The sequence below is a fragment of the Pseudopipra pipra genome, chromosome 10 (genome assembly GCF_036250125.1).
Source record: "Pseudopipra pipra isolate bDixPip1 chromosome 10, bDixPip1.hap1, whole genome shotgun sequence".
NCBI classification, from domain to species: Eukaryota; Metazoa; Chordata; class Aves; order Passeriformes; family Pipridae; genus Pseudopipra; species Pseudopipra pipra.
The window spans coordinates 6,354,012-6,377,663 of NC_087558.1; the positions used below are offsets into that span (position 1 = coordinate 6,354,012).

General features: G+C 38.1%; 1 long non-coding RNA gene across 2 annotated transcripts; it reads left to right on the plus strand.

The window, feature by feature from the left end:
* The first annotated feature begins 5,375 nt into the window (after window positions 1-5,375).
* Window positions 5,376-23,417, plus strand: LOC135419478 (uncharacterized). 2 transcript variants are annotated; one of them, XR_010433010.1, is made up of 4 exons: window positions 5,376-5,435; window positions 10,298-10,432; window positions 18,235-19,845; window positions 21,250-23,417. It is a non-coding gene; the product is annotated as an uncharacterized LOC135419478 (long non-coding RNA). The 2 variants fall into 2 exon arrangements; XR_010433009.1 differs by lacking the exon at window positions 21,250-23,417 and having other exon boundaries at window positions 18,235-19,853.
* Window positions 23,418-23,652: the final 235 nt, after the last annotated feature.

The following is a 23,652-nucleotide window of genomic DNA, read 5'->3' on the forward strand; positions in this document are numbered from 1 at the left end:
CTCTGAGCGAGTCAGAAATTGCATCAAGTTGGTATCAGACATGGGATGGTGAGACTGTTCAGACAAATGGTTGGGGTGGGGTTAATTCATGCAGTAGCCGTGTCCAAAATGCCCTATCAAGGAATTTAGAGGATTATTTTCTGAGGAGTGTCAGCTACTATTGCACTGCTGATTTAATACAAAAATATGTGCACCTACTCTGCCCTAATCTCCATTTTTCCTTGTTAACCCTTGCTGTATTTACCTTCATCAGCTCTTACTATCACCATGTAAGTAATTCCACTCTCTCAAGCACTTTTTGTTTTGATTCACTTTGTCTCATTGAGTATTTATCTTCTTCCTATTTCTGATTGCCACTGAAGTCCTTTCTCCCAGAAGATATATTTATCCATTCATATATTCAGTATATTTTCAGCTTTTATTAATATCAGATCAGGAGAAAAATATAATAAATTACTGTGACTGTAGACTGCTCATAGGAATAAATTGTCAAAGAGTTTTAAGAAAATTATGCTGTCTTCTAAGCTATGGTCTTTGTAAACAAATGGATTATACCAATATAAACCTTTCCTGTCTAAGCTATTATGACAGGTCTTGAGAATGCCATGCTTTAGTTACTCCAAACTTGAATATGGATAGATCAATGACAATTGGTTTTGCCCAACCCCTTTCTGACTGTAAAGACATTTTCATGCTCCCAACCCTACCTCCATGTGCTCATTGCTTCTGATCTATATTTTGTTACAGTCGGGAAAATGTGAAGAGGAATGTCAGCAGTGTTTTTACTTCCCCCAAAACACTTCCCCTTGAAAAGTAGAGCTGTAAAAAAAAAAAAAAAAAAAAAAAAAAAAAAAAAAAAAAAAATTTGTCAGTCCTGACTGATCTAAACCTTCAAGCCTAACCTGAAACATTTTGTGGGTTTGACCTGGCAGCTGGTGGGAGGCCTGAAGTTCAGAGCAAGTATCCTCAGGTCCCAGTTGTCTTGAATCCTAGCTCATATATCCTTTTGTAAATTGAATGCATTATCTCCTCTTTCCACCACATGCTATTATATAGGTCCTTCTTGGGTAAGAAATTGTCTCTATTAGCATTTCTGTCATGCAGAACAAGCATTCTGTCAGTGTTGGCAGCTCTTTTTTACTACGGGTCTCAAATGTGAATTGAATTTTATATAAATTTCATGCTGCAACTTAAATTATCTCTCTTGAAGAATGACTACATGTAACACTCCTTTTAGTGGAGAGTCCTCAAAGAATCCCAACTATGAGACTCAGTAGTGGAGTTAAAAATCAAGAAGCAGGTTTTAGGTAAAAGAACATTTTATCCAAATCTCTTGTCACAGTCATTTCAGATGTTTCCATCTTAAGGAGGAAGGCTAGCTATGATTCTTTTAGAATGCCTGGTATTTCTGATGTTCTACATTCCTAAATATCGATTCCCAGGTGTGAAACTTGGCACTAAGTTGTTGTTAAATCCTCCTGCTTTTGAAATCTTCTTCAAAATATTGTTCACGTGTGAGGAAGGATAATTTTGAAAATCCAATCAGCAACACGTATGGTGTGCCGGCTGTATTTCTTATACCTCATATCCCTGCAGAAGACATTTGCTCAGGCAAATCTTTCATGAATTTTTAGTGCTGTCCAGGATTTCACTAACAGAGAAATAGTTTTTTTAATAGTTTTGTTCCCAGGAATTCCTCTTTTGAAAACAAAGAAACAAACAAAAAATAAACCACAAATAAGTTCTCATGCAAATACCAATAACTTCTATCTCCTCCTTCCTGTAGAGGAAGGAACCTAAAAAATCTGTTGCAGGTGTGTGTATTAGAAAATGTTATGATAGAAGCATTTTACAAAACACTTTCAAGAATAGCTTTTATCATGTTTACTCATACAACGTTCAGTGCAGAGCTGCAATCATGCTCCCTGTTAAAGAGAATTAAGTTAATTCATTTTCATGTTGTGACCTGCAACAGTTTAATTTATCTGATAGCATTCTGCCTGTTAATACAGGCTGGACAGAAACATGATAACTTCAGGTTATGTTAAGTGTCTGATTTGTGCTGCAGTTTACCTCTGCAATGATTGCACTGTTAAAATTAATTAATACCAGATCATTATCTTTAGTTGGCAGGCAGATGTTGAGGTTATGGTGTTTGCGAACCCTAAGCGTGTTTTTATTTTCAGTGTAGATCACCAGCAGTTGCTATATAAATTGGAGAGCCAAGGTCTAGGCCTTCTGGCAGTCAATTGGTTTTGTAATTATCTTAGTAATAGTTCTCAATTACTATTCAGTAAAGGTCGTCTTTCCTCTGCTAATGGGTCATGGCACTCTCTAGGCATCCAGAGATGGGCCAGTTCTCATTTTTATCGAGTAAATGACTTGCCATCTGTGTGCCATGCAGGTTCATCTAAGGTAGTTCTGAAATCATTGATTATTAATATCATAGTTGCAGTTTCTGACAGGATCGTAGAATTTTTTTAAAATATTTTTAAAGATGTGCTTTTCTCCTAAAATTTTCAAGACTCTGTTAAATGCTGTGGACATCTTAGTGACAATTCTCTTCAAGTAATACCATGATTAAAAATCCAAACCTTTTTTTTTACTAGATAAGATGTATTCCACCTGCTTATCTCTAACATATATCTTCAATTTAATTCACAAATTTTTATGTTTGGAACATATATAAGAAATGGTTTTCCTTTAAAATTAGCCAGAATCAGTGACATTAACATTCAGACAGATTACTAATGTACATGGAAAATTTACCAACTTCTGAAGTGTTTAAGTATTTCCAAGTCTTTAATTGTGAAATCCTAGTTCATTATTTTATTATGTTTTTAATATGCCAGTTAATATAACTCCTTTATATGTTCATTCAATAATATTTTAGGTATTCATAGGTATGGTTGAAATGCAAGATCTTCACTGTTACGAAGAAAATGATTTTTTTTTTTCCCAAAGGAGTAGTGATCATATATTCTAGAGTATTTCTCCAGAAAAATCCAAACTTGGACTTTAATAGGAACTATACTCCAAAACACGTGGTTATGCTGAATTTTCCTGCTGGGAAAGTCCTGCAGATGTGTGTTCTCCTGTTTAGTTTTCCCCCTAGTCTGATAATCTAGTATTTCTGTTGATAGCACAAGCTCAGATGGGCTCTGAGTCAACAAGCTGAGAAGATACACACTGTCACTGCCAGTGCTGGCTGTATGAGGTGCTGTAGAAGGTGTGAGGATGTGTAGATGAGTACCTCCATCCATGGTGCTGTTAAATCCAGCCCTGGCACTGCCTAAATTATCAGATCATATGGAAAGATCCTGCCCTGCTCTGTCCCTTTATTGTCAGGGCTGCTGTTACGCTCTGGTGTGTTACTCTGCCTCTTCTTCCTTTCAGTGGCACTTTCTGCAGGCATTTATAGCCAACAAACCCAGCCTAATGCTCCAGCCTAATGCTACCTGCCTGCCTTTATTTCTGTCCTGCTGTATTTATTCCTCTCACGTGATTGCCTGGGGGAAGTGAGATTACTAGCCAAAGTTATTAGACTTGCACAAAACTTCTTTATTCCTTTCACTACATCATGTTTACATAGCATGCTGTGCTGACAACGAATAAAATGAAAAAGTTAACCAAACTGATAAAGTGATCATTTGCTTCTACTCTATTGTAATAGCCAGGCTGTAATTGGTGCTATTTCATATAAAATTACCATATAAATTGTGCCATCCAAAGCTGCAACAGAAACAGCAACAGTATTTACAATAAATGGCAAATCCTGTTAATTATTGATAGCCTAATAACACACTATTATAATTCATTCTTATTATTCATTATTAATAATAACTCTTATTTACTATTCATTGTGTAAGGATCAATTATGATTAACTGTTCTAAAAATGAATGGTTCACATGAATGTTTCTATTTTCAGGGCCTTTTCCACTGAAGGAAGGGCTTTCCATATTGTGTTGGTTTAAAAGTAAACTGTTGGGAGAAATGTCAAGAGATATTCAAATCAGAGTTACAATTTACTAAAAAGATTACAGTGATACAGAGGAAGACTGGTTTTAACCCCCAAAGACAGATGTATAACCCCACACCCTTGGACAAGAACAGAACAGTGTTTGTCAACCCCTGTGCTGAGCACACCGTGGCTCCCCCGGGTGCAAAGTAAAAGGAAAGGAAACCTGTTGGTCTGGATGATGGTCACAGTCCTGTTGAGGTGACGATCACAGTCTTGTCGAGAGTGGCAGTCGCAGTCCTGTTGGAGTTCTGGTCCTCCTCTGGATCCGACGAGTGGTACCAGAAGTCCCAAACCCCAAAGTTTATATGTGCTCAAGTTCAGATGGGAATGTCCAGTACCTCCCCCAGGATGGGGAGTTTCACAATGTGTGATTTAACTCATGTTTCCAAGGGCCACATCTACACACCTTTTCAATGCCTCCAAGGACAGTGACTCAGCCACTTCCCTGGACTGTCTGTTCCAATGCTTGGCCAAGCTTTGTGTGAAGAATTTTTTCTTAATATCCATTCTAAACCTCACCTGGTGCAACCTGTGTCGGTTTTCTCTTGTATCACTTGTTCCTTGGAGAAGAGATCGACTCCCACCTCACTACAACCACCATTCAGGTAGATCTCTCCTCAGCCTTCTTTTCTCCAGGCTAAACACCCACAGCTCCCCCAGGTGTTCCTCATAAGACTTGTACTCCAGACCCTTTCCCAGCTCTGTTGCCCTTATCAGGACACCCTCTGGCACCTCAATGTCTTTCTTGTGGTGAGGGGCCCAAAACTGAACACAGGATTCGAGGTGTGGCCTCACCAGTGCCAAGTACAGAGGGACAGTGACTGCCCTGGTGCTGTTGGCCAGGACCAAGGGTGTTTATTGCTGACAAAATTTTTTTGGGCAATAATTGCTGACCAATTTATTGCTAATAAATCCATCAGGCACTTGGTCTTCTTGGCCAACTGGGCACACAGCAGTTTAATAGTAATGAAGTTTTGCTTTACTGCTTGGTAATGTCAGAGAGCTCTTTTTAAAATAAACTCAGCCAAAAATTCATTGAGGCATCATCATAAATCCTGGGTGGCTTCAAACCTTCAGTTTTCTGGGGAACGAGGCTGAATTCCAGGCACTACAGTGACAATGTGTCCTTGTGTGGATTTGCAGAGTTGTCTTCTCCAGAAACGATCAATTTATTGAGCCCTTGGTCTTATAATACTTCTTATATAGATGAACCAGCCCAGTCTTTCTAGACTGCATTGCCAGCGTCATGACTTTTACCATCTGGGGGTGGGAGTGTCACTACTGGCTGTAGGAAGGACAGGACTAGAAGCATTTACAACCAACACTACTACATTTTTCTACCATTTTTTTTTTCAGACCTCTGTTCCAAACACAGCTCAACAGAGGACAGGAATATGATCACTGGGTGCCCAGGTGAGACTTTTCTTCATATCTGACTGTATTTCACACTGCTTTTTTAGTGAGGGTTTAAAATACACCATCTGCAGGCAGCATTCTTGAGTTATCCAGAGTTTCTTGGCACAGAGTAATTTCTGCATATGCACTTTTTGTTTGACAAGGGTTCTCCACTGTCTTTCCCCAACTGCCCACTTCAGAACTTAAAATATCTGTAAAATGCTCTGTATTTTTCCATGATGTGCCAGTTCTCACCAGCTGTGATTTTCCAATACAGTGATGCACTATAAGGCAGCCAACTGACTTGTAAAAGGATATGAGCTTTGTGCTAAGTAGAATTTAGCATGATTCAACTGCAAATATAAAAGATAATTTCAAAGGAAGAGAAGAATGTATATAAATATAATTATATAATTATTTTTTTATTTTAGAATCCCAAGCTTCATTTTTTCAAATAATGTCTGCATATACGGCATCCAAGACACACTAAACATTTTTAGCACATTTAGTTTGTGGACAAAGGTAGTATATAAGCCATGCAGTTCAATAAATGCTTTGTTTCCCAATTCTTATATTCATTACACTCTGATATATCTGGAATAATTCCAAAAAGTCATTTAAAGGTAAGTCCTGTCAGCAGAATGCAGTTACAACAGTAGTGCTGGGTAGCTTGTGGTACCTCTCCCAGTGGTGCAGAGCAGGCTGGAGTGTGGGTTGACACCATGTACGTGCCTCATGCTTCACACCTTTCCTGAAGCTGTACAAGGCCATATCCAAGTGTCACTGCTTAACCACTGTTTCCATTGCCCAGGGGAGGTGTCTTGCAGGCTTGGCTGCACAAGTCACACCTTCATACTGAGGTGTTGTCACATCTTAAATAGGAGCAGAATTTGCTCTCTCTTCAACTGGTCAGTAGCCCTTTACATGGACTCATGAGGTAATTAACTATTCATCTTCCCGCTTTTACAGATGATGGAAATACTCATGCTGTGCTTTAAGAAATGTTCACTTTTACACAGTGTTGTGGTTTAACCCCAGCCAGGAACTCATCCCCACACAGCTGCTTGCTCACCTTTCCCCAGCAGACTGGGGGACAGAATAGGAAAAGCGAGAAAACCTGTGGGTAAAGATACAGTTTAATAGGAAAAGCAAAAGTCACAAACACAAGCAAAGCAAAACAAGGAATTCATTCCCCACTTGCCATGGGCAGGCAGGTGTTCAGCCATCCCCAGGAAAGCTGGGCTCCTTTGCACATAACAGTGGTTTGGGGTGACAAACACCATCACTCTGAACATCTCCTCCTTCCTTCTTCTCCCCATTTGGGCATGACACTATGTGGTATGGAATACCCCTTGGATCAGTTGGGGTCAGCTGTCCCAGCTGTGTCCCCTCCCAAATCCTTATGGCCTCCAGCTCCCTCATTGGTGGAGTGGGGTGAGGAGCAGAAAAGGCCTTGACTGTGTAAGCACTGCTCACATCCCTGAGTTATCAACACTTTGCAGCACAAATCCCAAACACAGCCCCATTATAATTCTATGAAGAAAATTAGCTCTATCCCAGTCAAAACCATCACACACAGCCAGTTATGCCAATTGATGTAATTTTCTAATTAAAGTATAATTAATGTAAAATGCACTGGAAATACTAGCTTGAAGTGAAATTGTGACCATCTACTGTTATTGAAAACAGTCTCTGAACCCATTATGCTATTTTAAAATAGTTCTCTAAATGTCAGTGATATAAAGAACACAAACAAGAAGTTGCTGTTATTAGACATGGGTTTATTATGCAGCCTAACCAAGAGCAATATTATGCTTAAAAACAAACAGACAAGTAAAAAATGAAGGGTTTTGATCACAGAGAAATCAGTTTTACCATGTGCTGTAAATATAACTAAGGCAGCAGCATGTCCACTTCGCAGAAGCCAGAAAATGAACAAAACGAAGGGAGGAATATCATGAATTGTAATTTGCTGTGAATGCAAGATATTCAAGGTATTTAGTCTTTTCTTTTTCTCTTTTTTTTTTTCTTTTGTTTTGTTTTGAAGTAAGGTAATATACATATTTTCATCACTTGGCTGGAACCTCAAAACATGGAAATACAGCAACAATGAGACATGAAAGCTCCATCAAATGCCTGCTGGAAAGTGTGTTTGTTGCTGGCGCAACTGCAAGAGCTTTTGCTATTTTTTAAACTAACATTTGCAGTATTTCCCACCTAGTGCAGAAAATGGTGGCTGCTTGCATAAACATATTTAAGACTTAAAAGAGCCAACTTTGAAGTTAGTCCAACTGTTAGTGTTTATAGAGGAACTAGTGTGTCAGGAAAGAAGCTGCCTGTTCATCAGCTTACTGTGGCAAATCTGCCTTTGAATTCAGCAAGAGAAGAGTTAACCTTTTCCTCCCATTGCAGAAAATATACAGCTCTGGTGCAGTGTACTCGTCTACCATTCTCCACGTTTCCTTTTGCGTATGTATAATTATCAGTTTCATTATAATAACTCTCACATTTAAGTATTACAGTTACCCAAAGGCAACCTGGGACATTTTATATTTGCAAGCCCCATTTCATCCTTCTGTAATGAAACTATATACTAAACATAGGGTGGCACCAGGCAAACATCAAAATGTCTGATATTTAGAAGACAAAGGATGAAGACTATGGTATATTCTAGTAGAGAAATGAATACTGGTAGACAAATGAAGGCAACTAAACTAGTTGAGCCCTATATATATATTAATCTGACAATTTAATGACTAGCTATTCAATAAATATTTTCTTACTTACAAGATTAAACAATAAGTTAAATTATTCTTCATAACTTAGAAATGATAAAAATATTTTTCTTTAATTTCATATTTCCACTTAAGGGTTTTTTTATAAGCAGACTTTGATAATCTAGGAATGCAGAACTGTGCAGTTTGTGAATGCCTTGGGAGAATAGCAGCACCAAGGAAGTTATATTTTAGGTTTTTACCGCAGAGACAAGTTCAATAACCAGGTCAGCTTTCCTAGGAGAAAGAAAGTGAATACACCCAGCCTCTCACCTGAACTTAATCTGATGCAGATGAATGAAAAATCAGCAGGCTTTTGGACATAAGTCAAAAAGGAAACAAATGAAAGGCAGTTCTTTTTGTTGTCAGATAATTTTTTGTTATTTAACATTCCTAAGATCTGAAGCTTTCCTGAAAAAGTGGAACTGAAATATAGGTCTTTCTTTTTAAAATTATGTTTTTCTTTTATATGAGCACAGGAAACTTGGTAATATCTCATTTTATTGCATTTGTGATTATAGGAAAAATCTGTAACTTTATGTGCTGTATTCTTGTGCCATATACCAGATTAATAGTAGGAGGAGGACATTATCCAGGACTCAAGTATAGTTATTATGCCTTTTATGTTGGGGTTTTTCGGTTTTGTTTTGGTTTTTTTAATCACTGAATGCATTCCAGTAAGGTTTTATTAGGGATCCTTTTTACCTTTATTTCTAGACTCCTTTCATATATTATGGCATCCACAATTACATTTGCTACCTTAGTTCTATAGCTCTGGAAGGTTTCATAGGACAGCTTGTATCAAGTCTAACTTACAGATATAACTTCAGTTTTCCCAATTTCAATTTTGAAGGAATTCATTTTAGGAAGAACTGACACAACTGATTAACACTGCTAAACAAATGCTTTCCAGATATATCCATGCAATTCTAAATATATTTGTCTGACTTTCTCCAATCATACTGTTGCAGAAAATAGGAACTTCCCAATTTGCTGAAAAAACCCCACATGGGTTCCAAAATAATGGAAAACTAAGATCCATAATAATACTATTGCAAAGGATTGGCTCATTTTAATAATTCAAGTTTGATATTACAGATATTTTTTTCTTTGTTGGTGTTTTTGCATGTGCCTCATGTGAAGGAAGATTTTGTAACAGGAAACTATTCAGATTCCTGGTTTTAATGTCTCTTTACAGAGCTTGTTATATATAAACCATAGGATGTCTTGTTTGCCCTGAATAATGAATATTTATCATAAGAAAATGAACTTTTTCATGCACATATAGATCTGTGATATCAGTTTTGTATTTTTCAAGAATATTAATAAACACGTGTGGATAAAACAAAATTAAATAATTATGTCTGGCCTTCATCCACACTACCAGCCCAGTGGAATCTTTTAACCCACTGAGTGACATTCATAAACCAGAGGTAGTTTCTTTAGCAATAAAAACATTGAATTGATAAATGATTCATTCCATTTTGCAGAAATCAACTAAATAATACATTCCAAAGAGTTTATTTACTCCTTTTTGGGTATTTTCATTCTTCAGTTTCAGTATTAAAAGCCAAATATTATTACTGTGTCACTTTAGCCCAAATATTTGTTAGTGCCTTTCTCAAGGACTGAGAAGATAAATACACAGGGAGAAGGAGTTTATGCATCAGGATATCAATGAAGTCCTAACCATTACTGTACCCATTAAATTTTCACACATTCTCAGTGCAGTCCTCGCACCTTTCTCACTGGGAACACTTCTAAAATGTACAGCAGTTGAGTCTAAACCTCTTGTTTTAATGATGTTGTCTTCTTAAACCATGGGTTGCAGAGCTGGTGAATATATAACGTTGTTCAGTGCACCCTGATGCAAAAAGATTCTGTCTGTGGTGGCTGTGCCACTTAATAAGTGTTCAAAAAATGTGTAGATGTAGATGTGGTGTTTGGGGTTTAGTGGTGGACCTGGTAGTGTTAGGTTAATAGTTGGACTCTGTGATTTTAGAAGTCCTTTCCAAACTCAGTGATTCTAATCCGGAACCTCCACATGCACCTCGTGCTCTTCCAGCCCTCCTGTGCCTGTGTCTTTACTTCTTTCTCCCCTTGAAGCTAAAGCAGCTTTCCCTGGGTGAACTGTCAAGGAAAGCATGACCCACAGCACTGCTCTCCTCTGGATGACTCCTCTGCACACACCTCAGTGGAGAACAGCCATCCCTGTGAGTTCCACATTTTGGAGGGAACAAGGTAGGTAATAGAGAACATGCTGTTAAAAGGCAGGTGAGGTTCAAGGTGGAGAACTTCAATGGCAGCAGCTCTGCTAGTGGAGGGACCAGGAGCTGTAGTGAGTGGAAAAGCATTGAGGGGTCATTTTATTCTGCAAATCCAGTTACTCCATGTACAGAAGGTGCAGTTAGTATCAAAATACTTGGATATGCTTTGATATATTTTTTTTGTAATATTCATAAATGGGAAAGAATCAGATTAATCTCTGTTCACTCCTGGCAGTATGGAAGTGCCTCCAGCACCCAGTGCGAAGAACTGACTATGAAAACAGCAAAAAGCCTTAGAATTGTTATCTAACCCTATAATGAGCTCATCCATTGCCCCAAGCCTTTCTAGGAAGGCAGGTATACCCAGTGCTCAGCACATTGAATGGCATGGTTGGCTGCATTCACTGTGGGAGCTTCATAACACTGACAAATGACCCCAGGGATTTCGTTAACCAAGAGCATGAAAGATAGCAGAGCTAATGCCCACTCTTGAACACTGTGAGCTGTATTTTGTTTGCTTTTAGTAGTGTAGCCAAAGTAAAAATGGATGCAGGACTTCTAAAACTTCCGAATAAAGAGTAGACATTGTTTGAATCCATGGAAGCTGCATATCCACTGGCACAGCAAGTAATGCAGTTTGCTTCTCCAGTACTGCCCTGAAGTATCTTTAGAGATTCATGTACAAAAATGTGAGTATGTAACCTGCTGTAAAAAGCTACAGCAATGCCTTTGGCAAGCTTCCCTGGCCTGTGGAGGGTAATTACATGTGGAACGCAAATACAGCTCCAAAATTGACCTGATTAGAAGCCCAGCTTTTTCCTCATACAAATGCCATGAGATCTAGCCATCCTAATAAGAGTATTTGTGATACCTTGATGGAGAATTTTGACTTTAAGAATCTAATCAGATCTCACTTGAGGGGGGAGGAGGGGGGAAAAGTGGGAGAAAATACTTTCTTCATCAGTTCCAAGAAGGACTGAGATATTTACACAGCACTATCAGGCCCCAATTCCAGACTGCTGTTATCCTCCAAGTCAGTAGTGCAGCTGGAGAGGTGAGTGAGCCAGAAGGACCAGCTAGTTCTGGATAGAAATGTGTCTACAGCAAAGGCCAGCTTGGAAATACAGCTTTGTGGTTTAGCCAAAAATTAGAAAGAAACGTTCACAGCTTAAATGTTCCATGTAGCAATATGTACTTGGGCCTTGGTAGTTCGTCACAGCTAACCACAAACAGCTGCTGAGGAAGGAGTCACTTTTAAAACTCATTCTTTATAGGTAAAACTGTGAATGTTCCTGTGTGGTTCTTCATGGTTCCTGCAAGTAAAATGTATAAAAACAAAAAAACCATAACACCTGCATTTTTAAGAAACTTCCATAATGTTTTAACGTAATCTTGTGATTGGGTATTTTAGACATTTACCTATGCTTTTAATGGAATTATGGGATTTATGCTGTTGTATCACCCCCTTTGTCTGTCCACACCAAATGATCTTCAGTCATGGCTAATACTGAGCTAGTAAAAAATGTTTGGCAGAAATGGCTTGTGCTAGAAATCTTTTCCTGGAAATATAGAAGTTCTGATAAGAACTTCAAACCAGCTAGATTGCTGCCATCCAGGAGGACTTTACTGAGGAGTTTAAAAGAGAAGATTATGGAGGAGAGAGAAAATAGATCCAACAAATAGTGAACTCAGATGTGGAGGAATGAGATTCAAGTATCATTTCTGCAGAGAGAGTTTTGACACATATGCAAGGAAAGAAAATATAACTATACATTACAAAAATTACTGAATAAGAAAATGAGCATTTGGATACAGATTTACTGTATAAAAATTGAGGTGCAATATTTGCAGTTAAACATTTATACAAATGAAAGCTGTGTGTATATTTCTGTACAAATGATGAAGGTGACCCTGATTTAAGTAATTAAAAAAAAAAAAAAGAACATTTAAATATGTAAATCAGAGATGAGCTAAGTTTAGGGAGGGTTATCAAAAATGTCTGTTATCTTTGAACATGAACATATGCTCACTATGCTAATTCTGTAGGTTCCTTAGATCAAATGCTGGCATATTTCAGTGTTTCACATTCCTTCAGATTTTGACTTCAGATTTTATCCCCAGTTTTCCTTTTTTTTTGTATGTGGGGGTTTTTTTCTATCACCAAATGCCAAATTAAGAAGGACCATCTGAAGGGAAAAAAATTGCTGTATTCCTCTGTTAGATTGAGAAGTTGCAGGCTGCCCTGAGAACAGTCAAGAAGAATACAAGATCAGAACTTGACCACTCCATAATTCATAAGTAAATTTAATGTATCACAGATGATAAATTTTATTTCAATTTTCCTTAAAAATCCATTCCTTTTAAATGGTTAAGATTATAGAGCCCCAAATTTTTTAATAGATTGGTGTCTCAAGGTTGCTGGTGGCTGTATATATTTGAAGACTAGTCAGTCATTGCTTTAAGAGATGATATTTGTCAGGAAAAAACTCTGTGATTTTATGTATTGAAACAAATTTTTGGGTTTTTGGTTGTCCAAGAAACTTTACTGCAGGTTTCTTCCTGAAAATTTACAGAAGTAGGATGTACAATGCAATGATAGGATCAAGTTTGACTGCTGTTATAAATCTTATTACCATTTGTTTTGGTTTTTATTTTTCTTTAAGATGAAGATGATAGCATGGTGAGCAGTTTATATTTTCATACCTTGCATAATCCACAAAACATTTTTCTATTAGTTTAAGCACTTGCAGCTCTGTCTTTTGTGCCCCCCAAGAGCTCTTTCATTAAGCTACAAATATGTTCCTAAAATAACAAAAGTTCCATTATCACCCTTTTATTCATTTAGATGCCCAGGAAGGGAACTGAAAAGGCATTTAGCTAAAAGCATACTTTTAGTATAAAGAGACAACATTAACACAAGAATCTCTGCAGATCATTAGTCTGATTATTCCCTAATGTATTATCCCTTGAGTTTTGTTTACCAGAATACAGTGTGAGATAAATGGCAGGAACATCTTTGAAGAGACCCTGGAAGTTTTCATTCATTGCTCTCCTCTATCTCTCAGCACTGGGCTGATCCAGGCGTTGAGTACTCACACCCTTATCTCCAAATTGAGGAATAACCCTGTCTGCATCCTGTCCGGCTGAATCCCTGCAGAAAGAACAGGTCACTTAGCACTAAGCGATATTGTAAAACTGCCGACTTGTGGTTGAAGAATAAAAACCGCAGGAGGTCTAAACATTGTATCACGAATCCCCAAGTTCTTCATTTTTTACAAAGTAGACAGCTGCTTTTTTTTTTTTTCTTTTTGCATTCTCCACACTATGTTCCCACATGACTCCTCCTGGAATGTCCCAAATTGCCTCCTATGGTACATTGTGGAATCTGGTAAAAAGCCTCAAGTCATGTTGTAAAGAGTTGTCAAAATATTTCACTTAGGAAAAAATGTTCTGATTTTTCATACTTTTTGAGATGATGGTATTCTGACTTTCTGGAAGAAAAGATTTAAAATATTTGCTCTTCAAATGAAATGAATAATCCCTATAGGGATTTTAGGTGTGTAAGTATCCATTGCTTCCCTAGGTATATTGTGCTGCTGCCTACCTGTCTGTAATATACTCCTTTGAATTTGAATTCAATACCATCAGCTTCTAGCCATTCCAAGAAATTAGACTATTTCCTACCCTTTATACTAACCATAAAAATGTACATTGGTCTCTGAAAACTTTGCAAGAGGAGTTTGCAAAATCAGCCAGGCTACTTGTTATTATGATAGTGTTTCAAATCTTAAAGCATTTATAAGTGACCTTTGATACCAGAGACAAAGGCAATGGGTATTAGGAGTTGAGACGAAGTTTGCCTTCATGACATGGCCTCAAAGGACACTCTTGTTACCAACCCATGTGCAAATGAAATGAAACAAAAAAGCCTCAACATCTCCAATTAAAAACCTTCACTCTGATATTCTACTTTCCCTTGTCCTTTAAAATTACTTGGTGACATCTCTCTAAGACAGAATTGAAGTTTTTTTTGGTGGCCAAACAGCCAGTCAATGTTCTTTGACTCATGTTGTACTCTAATCTTGGGTGCTATATGAATTTAAAGAGAGACGATGAAATTTGTGGAAAACAACTTGGCATTTTTCCATTACTGCCAATAGAATTAGAAAGGTGATGAATTGCCACTGGAGGTTTTGATATCTCCTAATACAGAGGACAACTTGAAAGTAATACTTGCAACCAGCCATTGCTATTTGTGGTGCAACACTGTCTGGAAGTGATGTTTCTTTTTCAGCACTCACTACCATTTTTACAGACTGATCCATATAGGTGAGTCATCCTTCCTGTATCCAACAGGATATCCTTCTTGCATCCCACTTTGCAGGAGTAAGAAGTTGCAGAAGACAAGTAGATGGGATCAATGTTCACTTTTCATAGAGAGAGAAAAAAATAAAGCAAGGAGAAGTGTCATGGGCTTCTCAGCTTATTGAGCTGACCAAGTTAGTTTGATAAGTGAGCCCTGACACCTGTCCAGGTGAGTGCTCTCAGGCTGAGGATGGTGTAAGCTGATGTGTTAGTGCAGTATGTGATGAGAAGGTTAAGTTGTATTATTTTATTATCTCTATTCACAGCATGTACTAGCCTGCCCCTGGCTTATCCATCACATAACACTTAAGTAATTTGCTAAATAATGTGGCTGCCTGTCCAAAGTTTTTAAAGTTTCTCATGAAAGCAGCATTTAATGAGATTTGAATAATTCTCAGTATTATATTTTGTTCACTGACAATAGATGTGATGAGAAGGAGGAGATTTATACTTTTTGCCTATTTATGAGAAAGACATAAATTAATGTAAGTATAGTTTGTCAAGACCTTTTGAATTATACCATTTTGGTTAAAATAAGAACATTTAGCATATTAAACCCCTGATATTTATCAAAAAGCAGTGTAATGAATTTTTTTTACTTAAAAACACTCTGGAAAATATTTCAAAATTATCAAGACATTTCATTAGAAAAATTTTTAAGAGATTCCAAAGTATGAATTTTATTTCACTTTTAAGCTAATTTGGTAATGGTGTTTACAGAGAGAAATATTCTTATCAAGTGAATGATTTTGGAGTTTTAATAGGCATAGATTATTTCATAAGTTACATGAAATTGGGAAATTTCATTCCACTTATTGCTTATTTTCAAAAAGTGATGTGAATATGGTGATGTTAACATAAGTTAGAGCATTACTTCTAATTACAAAGAGTATTATTTTTCAATGGATGGGTTTTCTCAGGGAAAACAAAACTAAACAAAAAACAAAGGACTTTTCTAAACATTTGCCTGTAGACCATTAGGTGTTTTGGTGTTCAAATTGCAGGCAAGCACATATCACTGACAGTTCTTGTCCAGCTAAAAAGTGGTATATGTTTAGACACAGCCTAACCTATAGAAATAAAATATCTGGATCACCACGTGGAAGTACTCTGTGAAGACACACACAGGAGTTAACACTTTGCCTTACTAACACTACCTCAAGACCAGATAGTGTGTCATGATGTAAGTTGATACTTTGGTAAAGATAGAACCTAAAAATGGAAACAGCAACTCAGATTACCAGAATAATTTAAAGATATTTATAGCTCATTTTCACTACCACATCGTTCCAGAAGAGCAAAGCATCGGAAGTGATATATAGATCATTGATTTTTATCCCTTTCAGAGCAGCCTTTCTTAGCATTTTTAATGAAACATTAAATGATTGTAAAGTAAACTGTAACTGAATGGCATAGTTTTATGCCTTTTTAATTGGATGCTAATATCCATGTCAGTATTTGCATGAAAAATGGTGTACTAAGCCAAAATATCAAGGTTTTTAAAACTCGTAATCATTCTTCTGCTGATACCATCTGTCAGCTTAATCTTTACCTTCCAAGGAAGACAGTGCCTTCAGGGGAAGGAAGAGAAAAAAAATTACAGTTATGAAAGTACAGTTTAAACTATGGGCTTGAAATCCCATTTGATTCGATAGGATTTTTTAGTTATTAATTTTCAAAGCTGGAAAATAATTAACAATTACTGTTGGGGGATTGTCACTCATCCTCCCTGAAGGATCTGTAGGACTCCCTGGAGAAGGGTTGGAAAGCAGTGCAGACTCACGGCTGGTACCGCAAATTGCCTGATGAGGAGCTGCCTCTGGGAGCACATGAGCCATCTGGAATTCCCTCACCAGCAGTGAAAGTCTGTATCTCTTCTGTGCTGCAATGGAGGGGCCACAAAGGAGTTTGAATTATGTATTCAGTGTGCTTGATTCTTCAGGGAACCACAGAAGGGGTTGGGGTAGAAGGGGCCTTAAAGATCATCTTGTTCCAAGCCCTCTGCCATGGGCAGAGATGCCACCCACTAGACCAGGTTGCTCAGAGCTCCATCCAACCTGGCCTTGATTCTTCTTGAGCCATCATTTTTACAGCCACCCGGAACCACGAGCAAAGGCTGAGAGAGTTGTGATTGTGCAGCCCAGAAAAGAGAAGGCTCTGGAGTGATCTAGTTGTGGCCTTCCAGTACCTGAAGGGAACCAACAGAGACTTTTGGCAAGGGCATATCGTGATAAGACAAGAGGGAATGGCTTCACACTGAAAGAGTGGGTTTAGATTAGACATCAGGAAGAAATCCTTTACTGTGAGGGTGGTGAGGCCCTGGGTTGCACAGAGAAGCTGCAAATGCCCCAGTCCTAGAAGTGTTCAAGGCCAGGTTAGACAGAGCTTGGAGCAACCTGGTCTAATAAAAGGTGTCCCTGCCCACAGCTGGATGATCTTTAAGGTCCCTTCCATTCCAAGCCACTCTGTGATTCTATGATATGGATAACCAGAATACAGCTGTTGTTTGGGACAAGCCACCTGGTACTTGTCATTCCTAGGATACATATTCTACTTCAATGTACCATCAGATACCTACTAAGAAAGCCAAATCCTGAGAAAAAAAGGGAGGAGTGGATCTGGAGAGCACATCACCTGCTGCAGTCTATTCTGAAATTGGAACATATGTGCAAAGCAAGCACGTCTTCTCTAAGATTATCTCAAATCTCTGCAATACTACAGAGGGTACAGGCCAACACTTTCCTGACAAAAGTAAGAAGGTGCAGGTTCAAATCTCTCCAGCTGTTAGCAAATCCTTGAATACACAACTACATTACTAGATTGCCCTAAAGAAATTCCAAAGCTGTTGTTCCCTCAAAATGTTGCTGCTGTTGGAATTTCAGAGACAAACAAAGGCATCAGCTCTGTAATGTGCCTGTACAGCAGCTGTACCTCTGTGAGGTGCTCTGGGGGTAACCCCTGCCCATGGCACAGCACAGGTTAGACCTGGCTGTCTCCATTGCCAGGGATTGGGTTGCAGGCAGTGAATCCACAGAGCAGAACAGCTGGTGCTGAGGTCTGTACCCTGGAGACCCCTTAGTGACTGGAGTGTGGTGTGTGGTCACAGTGTGTGCCTTCCAGCCTCATGCAGAAGGAATCTTCTTGAAACACTCAGGGACAAGTTTGCAAGCAAGCCCATGCACAGTAAGTGGGAAAACAAGTAAGAATTGCTTCAAAAGTGACAACCCCCCCCCCCAAAAAAATCAAATAAATATATTTGATTTAATTTCTTTGCTTTAAACCAGTATGAACTCTGAAAAAAATATACAGAGCATTTTCAAATGATTTTTTTTAACAAATAAATTAATGATTTTTAATGTTGAAATGCTTCAATTTTTTCTTCCTTTTTTTTTTTTTCTTTCTTCTCCCCAGGGAATACTTGCAGCTTTTCATACTGCTTTGAACAGCTGATCAGAGGAAACGGAAGGAGTAAAAACTTGATCTACTAATAGCTACTCTGGTGCCCTGCTAACTATCTGCTCCCTCTGCCTTGCTCACTTGCAAATGTGTGTCCCAAACTATTAGGAAAATAAAAACCCTAAAGCAGGATGTAAGAAGTGTGTACCCTTGGCACGTGCATAGGAGGTGGTGTTTGCAGGAGTCTCCAAGCCAGCAGCTGAGGAATCTTGGCTTCAGGTTTTCCAGCTGGTGCACGAGGTAGAGTGGGAGGAGTGTAATCCAAGGAAGACAAAGGGAAGAAGAAATGTAATTTTCATATGGAAAAATCTTCTTTTGGCATAAAAAATCAAAATTGTTCCAACGAAATGTTCTTCCAGTATCTGGAATCAATGAGCAGCTGCCAACACCCATGACCCTCTCCAGCTTCTAACAGGGCAGACAGGATCAGACTGGATCAGAGCTCCAGCACCAGCCAACTGAGCTTTTTTTTATTAATTCTATTTTCATAATGTCCAAACCTAAAATTGAGGTTAACTGAATAGTGTGGAGTAGCTGGCATAAGGAGGAATACTGTTAGGTTCTAATTTGCAAAGTGGTCTTTTTTTTCCCCAAGAACTAGATCATATAGATGTTAAATCTTTGTACATCACAGCCTGCAAATCTGAGGTTCATAAAGGTTTTGTATATATGTGCATACATATATATATATACACATACGTACATATTTATATAAATGGCATGGTACTTTCAATGTACTTTTTACATTGTACTTCACATTTTACTGTACATTCAACTGCCTCCCCACATCTCATATGAATTTTCTGAATTATTTGTCCTATGCTTGCTTATCTGTAATTCCAGAATAACTTAAAAAATTAGAGTTCTCATACTGGTGTTTCGGTAAGTTAACAGCAGAAGACTGTTTCAGAATATTTAAATGGGATCCCTATTTTATTTTTCTATTATCTTTCTTCCTCCCCACCCTTCATTCAGTAAGCGATTGCCAGATTACCAGAGGTAGGGGAGTGTTTCATATATTTCCTTGTAGGTAGTTTTAAGGCTCAAATAGTTTCTCCTGCTTTCATTTATTAATGTGAGACAGAGTTTAAAGTACAGACAGACGCAACACACATTCATTTGGCAGTGACAGGTTAACCAGACTTTCTAAAGAATATTAAACACTGTTCAATCAGTGTCACTCTCCAGTTCTTTGTTTGGTCCTTTATCTGGAATCTGAACGAGGAATTAAACTCCCACATGAGATAATAGTCAGTCATTCTGATGTGAAAGAACTTCCATAATTAATCCTCCAAGGTGGAATCCCACCCAGTGCAGAGGACCAGCCAGGGGCAGACAAACCACTTCAGCCTGACGTGAGTCTATTGAAGCCTCAAACAACACAACAAACCCTGGGCTGCTCCTTCCAAAGAGACTTTTTCACTGCAAGACATTGAATCACCTCCCTTCTGGAGAAGTTAATTGTGGTTACACCAAAGGCCAAATTAATTTCATCATCAGCTTACAAATCAAAGTTGGGTCAATAAGTACCAACATACTACTTCAAATAATAAAATCTCTTATAAGGTAAGGAATTATTTGTCTTCCCTTGGAAGTATTTCTTTAGGGAAATGAAATGGAGAAGGGCAGAAAATGACAACATCATCTCTTTCATACATTCTCAATGTCCTTTCACATTCATAAACATTTAAGGCAGAGCTTTGTGGCTTTTCATGTTGTTTAAAAGGTGATTTGAAATTTTTTTGTGAACGTGCTGGTCTTAGTTTTGGGTGTCACTGACATATTTCTCTGGAAGTCATCCGCTTTAACTCAGAACCTGGCAAGTAATTTAGCACTTATTTATTGAAACATGTGCATAAGCCTTAAAACCACCAGACAGTTCCAGCACAAACATCTGTCTTTTCAAAAGATAACACCCTGTCAAAATACCCTGGAGCAGAATCTCTTCCTTTGGTTTGAAGTAGAAGTAGCAGCAGCTACAGTAGTTAGAGAGCAAGTATTTTTGGAAAGATGACAGCTGGGTTGTCAGACATTAATGCTGAATTACACAATGTTTGTATGTTACAGCAGAAATGTAATAAGCAATTATTCTTACATTATCATATATAGGACTGCCAAGGTACCATCTGAGAGGTAAGATAAAGGACTTGGGGTCTCTGCTGGTTCTGTTGATGCTAGGGGCTTTCCATCAAATGAAGTTCAGTCTATTTTCACTCTTGTCATCTAAGGAAGTATCAGCTTAAACATCTGTCATGACAAAAAGATATCAACGAGTAACATCTCCAAGGCAGAATTATCCCCAGGATGAGAAAAGCAGGCAAGCTAGTTGCTGTAACTGCTGATGATGAGAATTTAGCTTCTTCATCAGCAGATTTAGTAGAGAGAGTAAAATCATATTTACTTAATCTTCAGTGTTGGAAGTCTCAACAAATTTCATTGTGTTTCACATATGTCATTTTTACACAGCACTATTAAAAAGATCACTGCAGTCTTCAAAGAAAGTAAGAGGTCTCTGGGTAGTATTTGTTTAGATCTGTTCTCATCTGGAAAAGGAAAATAAAAGAACTCCAGTCAGGGAGAAGAATGAGCAAACATATTGAATAACTTCTTTGTCAAAGAAAACAACCAAGCCTAGAGCTGGAAAAAAGAGAACTCAGGGTGATATGACACAGGTCTGTGCAATCATAAATGAAGAAATTAATAGAAAAAAATTGTTCACTGTTTCTCAAAATGGAAGAACAAGGGACAGCAAACGGACTGATTGGATAACAGGTTCAAAACAATCAGGACGTAGTTTTCTAACATCTGGTTAAATGGTTAGTTTGGTTAAAATAGTTACTTAGACACCTAGTCAAATTCATAGCTATAAGCCAGAAATATATTTGGTGGAAGAAAAAAACTCCATCGAGGACTTGGAAGATGTAATTTCTGCCTCAGTTGAAAAGTCTTATTCTTACGATTTTTCCCCAGGCAAACAGTACTAGAGATTGGCTAATGGCCTAGACCAGACCTGACGTGGATCTTCTCATGCTCTAAATCACAAGGCTAGAAATTCAACTCACTTCAATTGTCAGGAACCCAATGAAGTTCAACAGATTTTTTCTAAGGACCTCTCTGTATTTTTGACTATCATAGAAAAAGAAGGACCTTAAGAAAATAAAAAAAAAAAAAGAAAAGGGGAAAAAAAGGAGTATTTAAGAGTCTTTTGATTACCTTAAGATATCAACTATAAGAAATTCTATTTGAAATAATTATGTCGTTTTCCAAGAAGTACCATTCAGCAACTGCTCCATTTACCTCCTGGCAAAGCTTAGATAAGGAGGACAGTTCTCCAGACATGACTCTGCTAAACCAAGGCAGGGGGTTAGTTTCAGCCATATTCCTCCAAAATGTTTTTATAATCCTCATCTGATACCTCTGTTTTCTTAGATTTCAGCTCAGACTAAGCAGTAACTCATCTTGGTAGGACATGAAAATAGTCGAATCTAACACAACGAAATAAATTCAGAGTCAAGTCACGTTAGGAAAGATCACTGTGTTTCCCTTTCCATTTGGGAACCATGGAACACTGAACTACCCAATTATTTTTTGGAAGAATGAAGGGCTTCAAGCACAATAACAACAAAGCAGAAGCATTACTCAGACTACTGACTGCACTAAATGTGGTTTATGCCACCTGAAATCAGTCTGTTGTGGCATTAATACATAAATATTCAGTATGTCACTGAAAGCCACTAAAAATTTTTACTCTTGTTAAACATGATCTGCTTCCCATGTTTCATTTTGGAAAGACCAAAATCTGTGAGACTCTGCTCCACTTTCATTTTTCCAGACTGAGGGAGAACTCTGTAGCATAGCCGTCTGTCCAGCTGTGGGATTCAGATCACCCATTCCTAATATCTCTGTGCCAGCACACCTGTTTTCCAGCTGGGCTTTGGCTTCATCCTTCCTCTGGCTGACCCACAGTTAAACCACTGATGCTGGTGCCCAAGGAGAGTCAGGAATGCCAAATACACACACAAGTGAGCCTGTAATGAATCCCTATTGTAATTCCATCTATTGTGCAAAGTCCATGGATTAAATGCTACTTTGCCAACACGTGAATGTTTTCTGGGGTGTGTATTTATTGGCAAGAAAAATTGACTAGCAGGGTACCTGAATTTTATTCACAACATCTATTCATAGCACATAGACCTATTCTACAATAGGCCACTATTAAAAAAATCAACAAAAGGTTGCAGCATTGTCTGAGCTTCTCTGGCAATTTTCTCTCTCACATTAGACATGTCTTACTTGCCTTTTGTTATCCAAGGAGGAATTATTTGTATAATGTTCCACTGTGCTTTAAATAGTTCCCCAGTTCCTTTCTCATATGAATTAAGACTAAAATTATGTTATTGAACAAATATTATTCCTTTGTTGCCTCAAATTCTCAGTTTCAGATGTGTTGGGGTTAAAAAAAGGTCCTCCCTAACTCCTGCAAAGCCCTCCAGGGAGTCCCTGTCACATTTAATCTTTCTCTGTCTCCCTGTTTCTCAGGGTGTCTTCTGAATAACAGCAGTTTTGTCTATTTTTTATTTGCTCTCTCTCTTACACACACCCAATTGAAGAAAAGTAATTGAAACCATGGCATCTCACCTTGCAGTATCTGTGTAGTTTGAACCGACAAGTATCTAGAGATCAAATTTCTGCTTATCAGCCACATAAATGTGCTCCAAAGCCTGGAGACATCAGTGAACTCTGCAGGAGTTCACTTGCTGAGCAGGTGTTTGTGGCCCATCACAGGAAGAGAGATTTGGGCTGAAATAGCTTTTCACCTCTACAAACTGAGTAGCTTTTGCTGCAATTTGCACCTCTGGACCTACCAGTCAGTACAGTGACACCCAGGTTACTCTGAGTTCATCTGCCAGTCCAGGCCAAACACAACAGTGAGGCATCAAACAGCTGTGTGTCTCCTGCCCAGGTTTTGCTGTAAAACATTAAGTGGTGTAGCTGCAGGAGCTCTGTCTTGCCACGCTGGAGCCACAGCTGCTGCAGCAAGAGCCTCTTTCCATGGCATAGAACACAGACTTCTGACTTACCACCAGAAACTTCCTCTCATTTTTCACACAACTGACCATGTTGTTTTTAGCTATGCAATTTCTTTTTCCTTTTTTTTTTTTTTTTTTTTTTTAATTAGAAGGTTGGGTTGTGGGGTTTTTTACATTAACTTCTAAACATAAAAATTAAAATAATCACCACTGTTAGCCTCTCTCCTATAGGAACAAGACAGCAGATAGGCTGATTAGACCTCATCAGACGAGACAGTCTTCTGTTGAGATAAACCACCCTGCTATTTCCCAGAAATTGAAGCATTATGAAAAGTTTATGAAA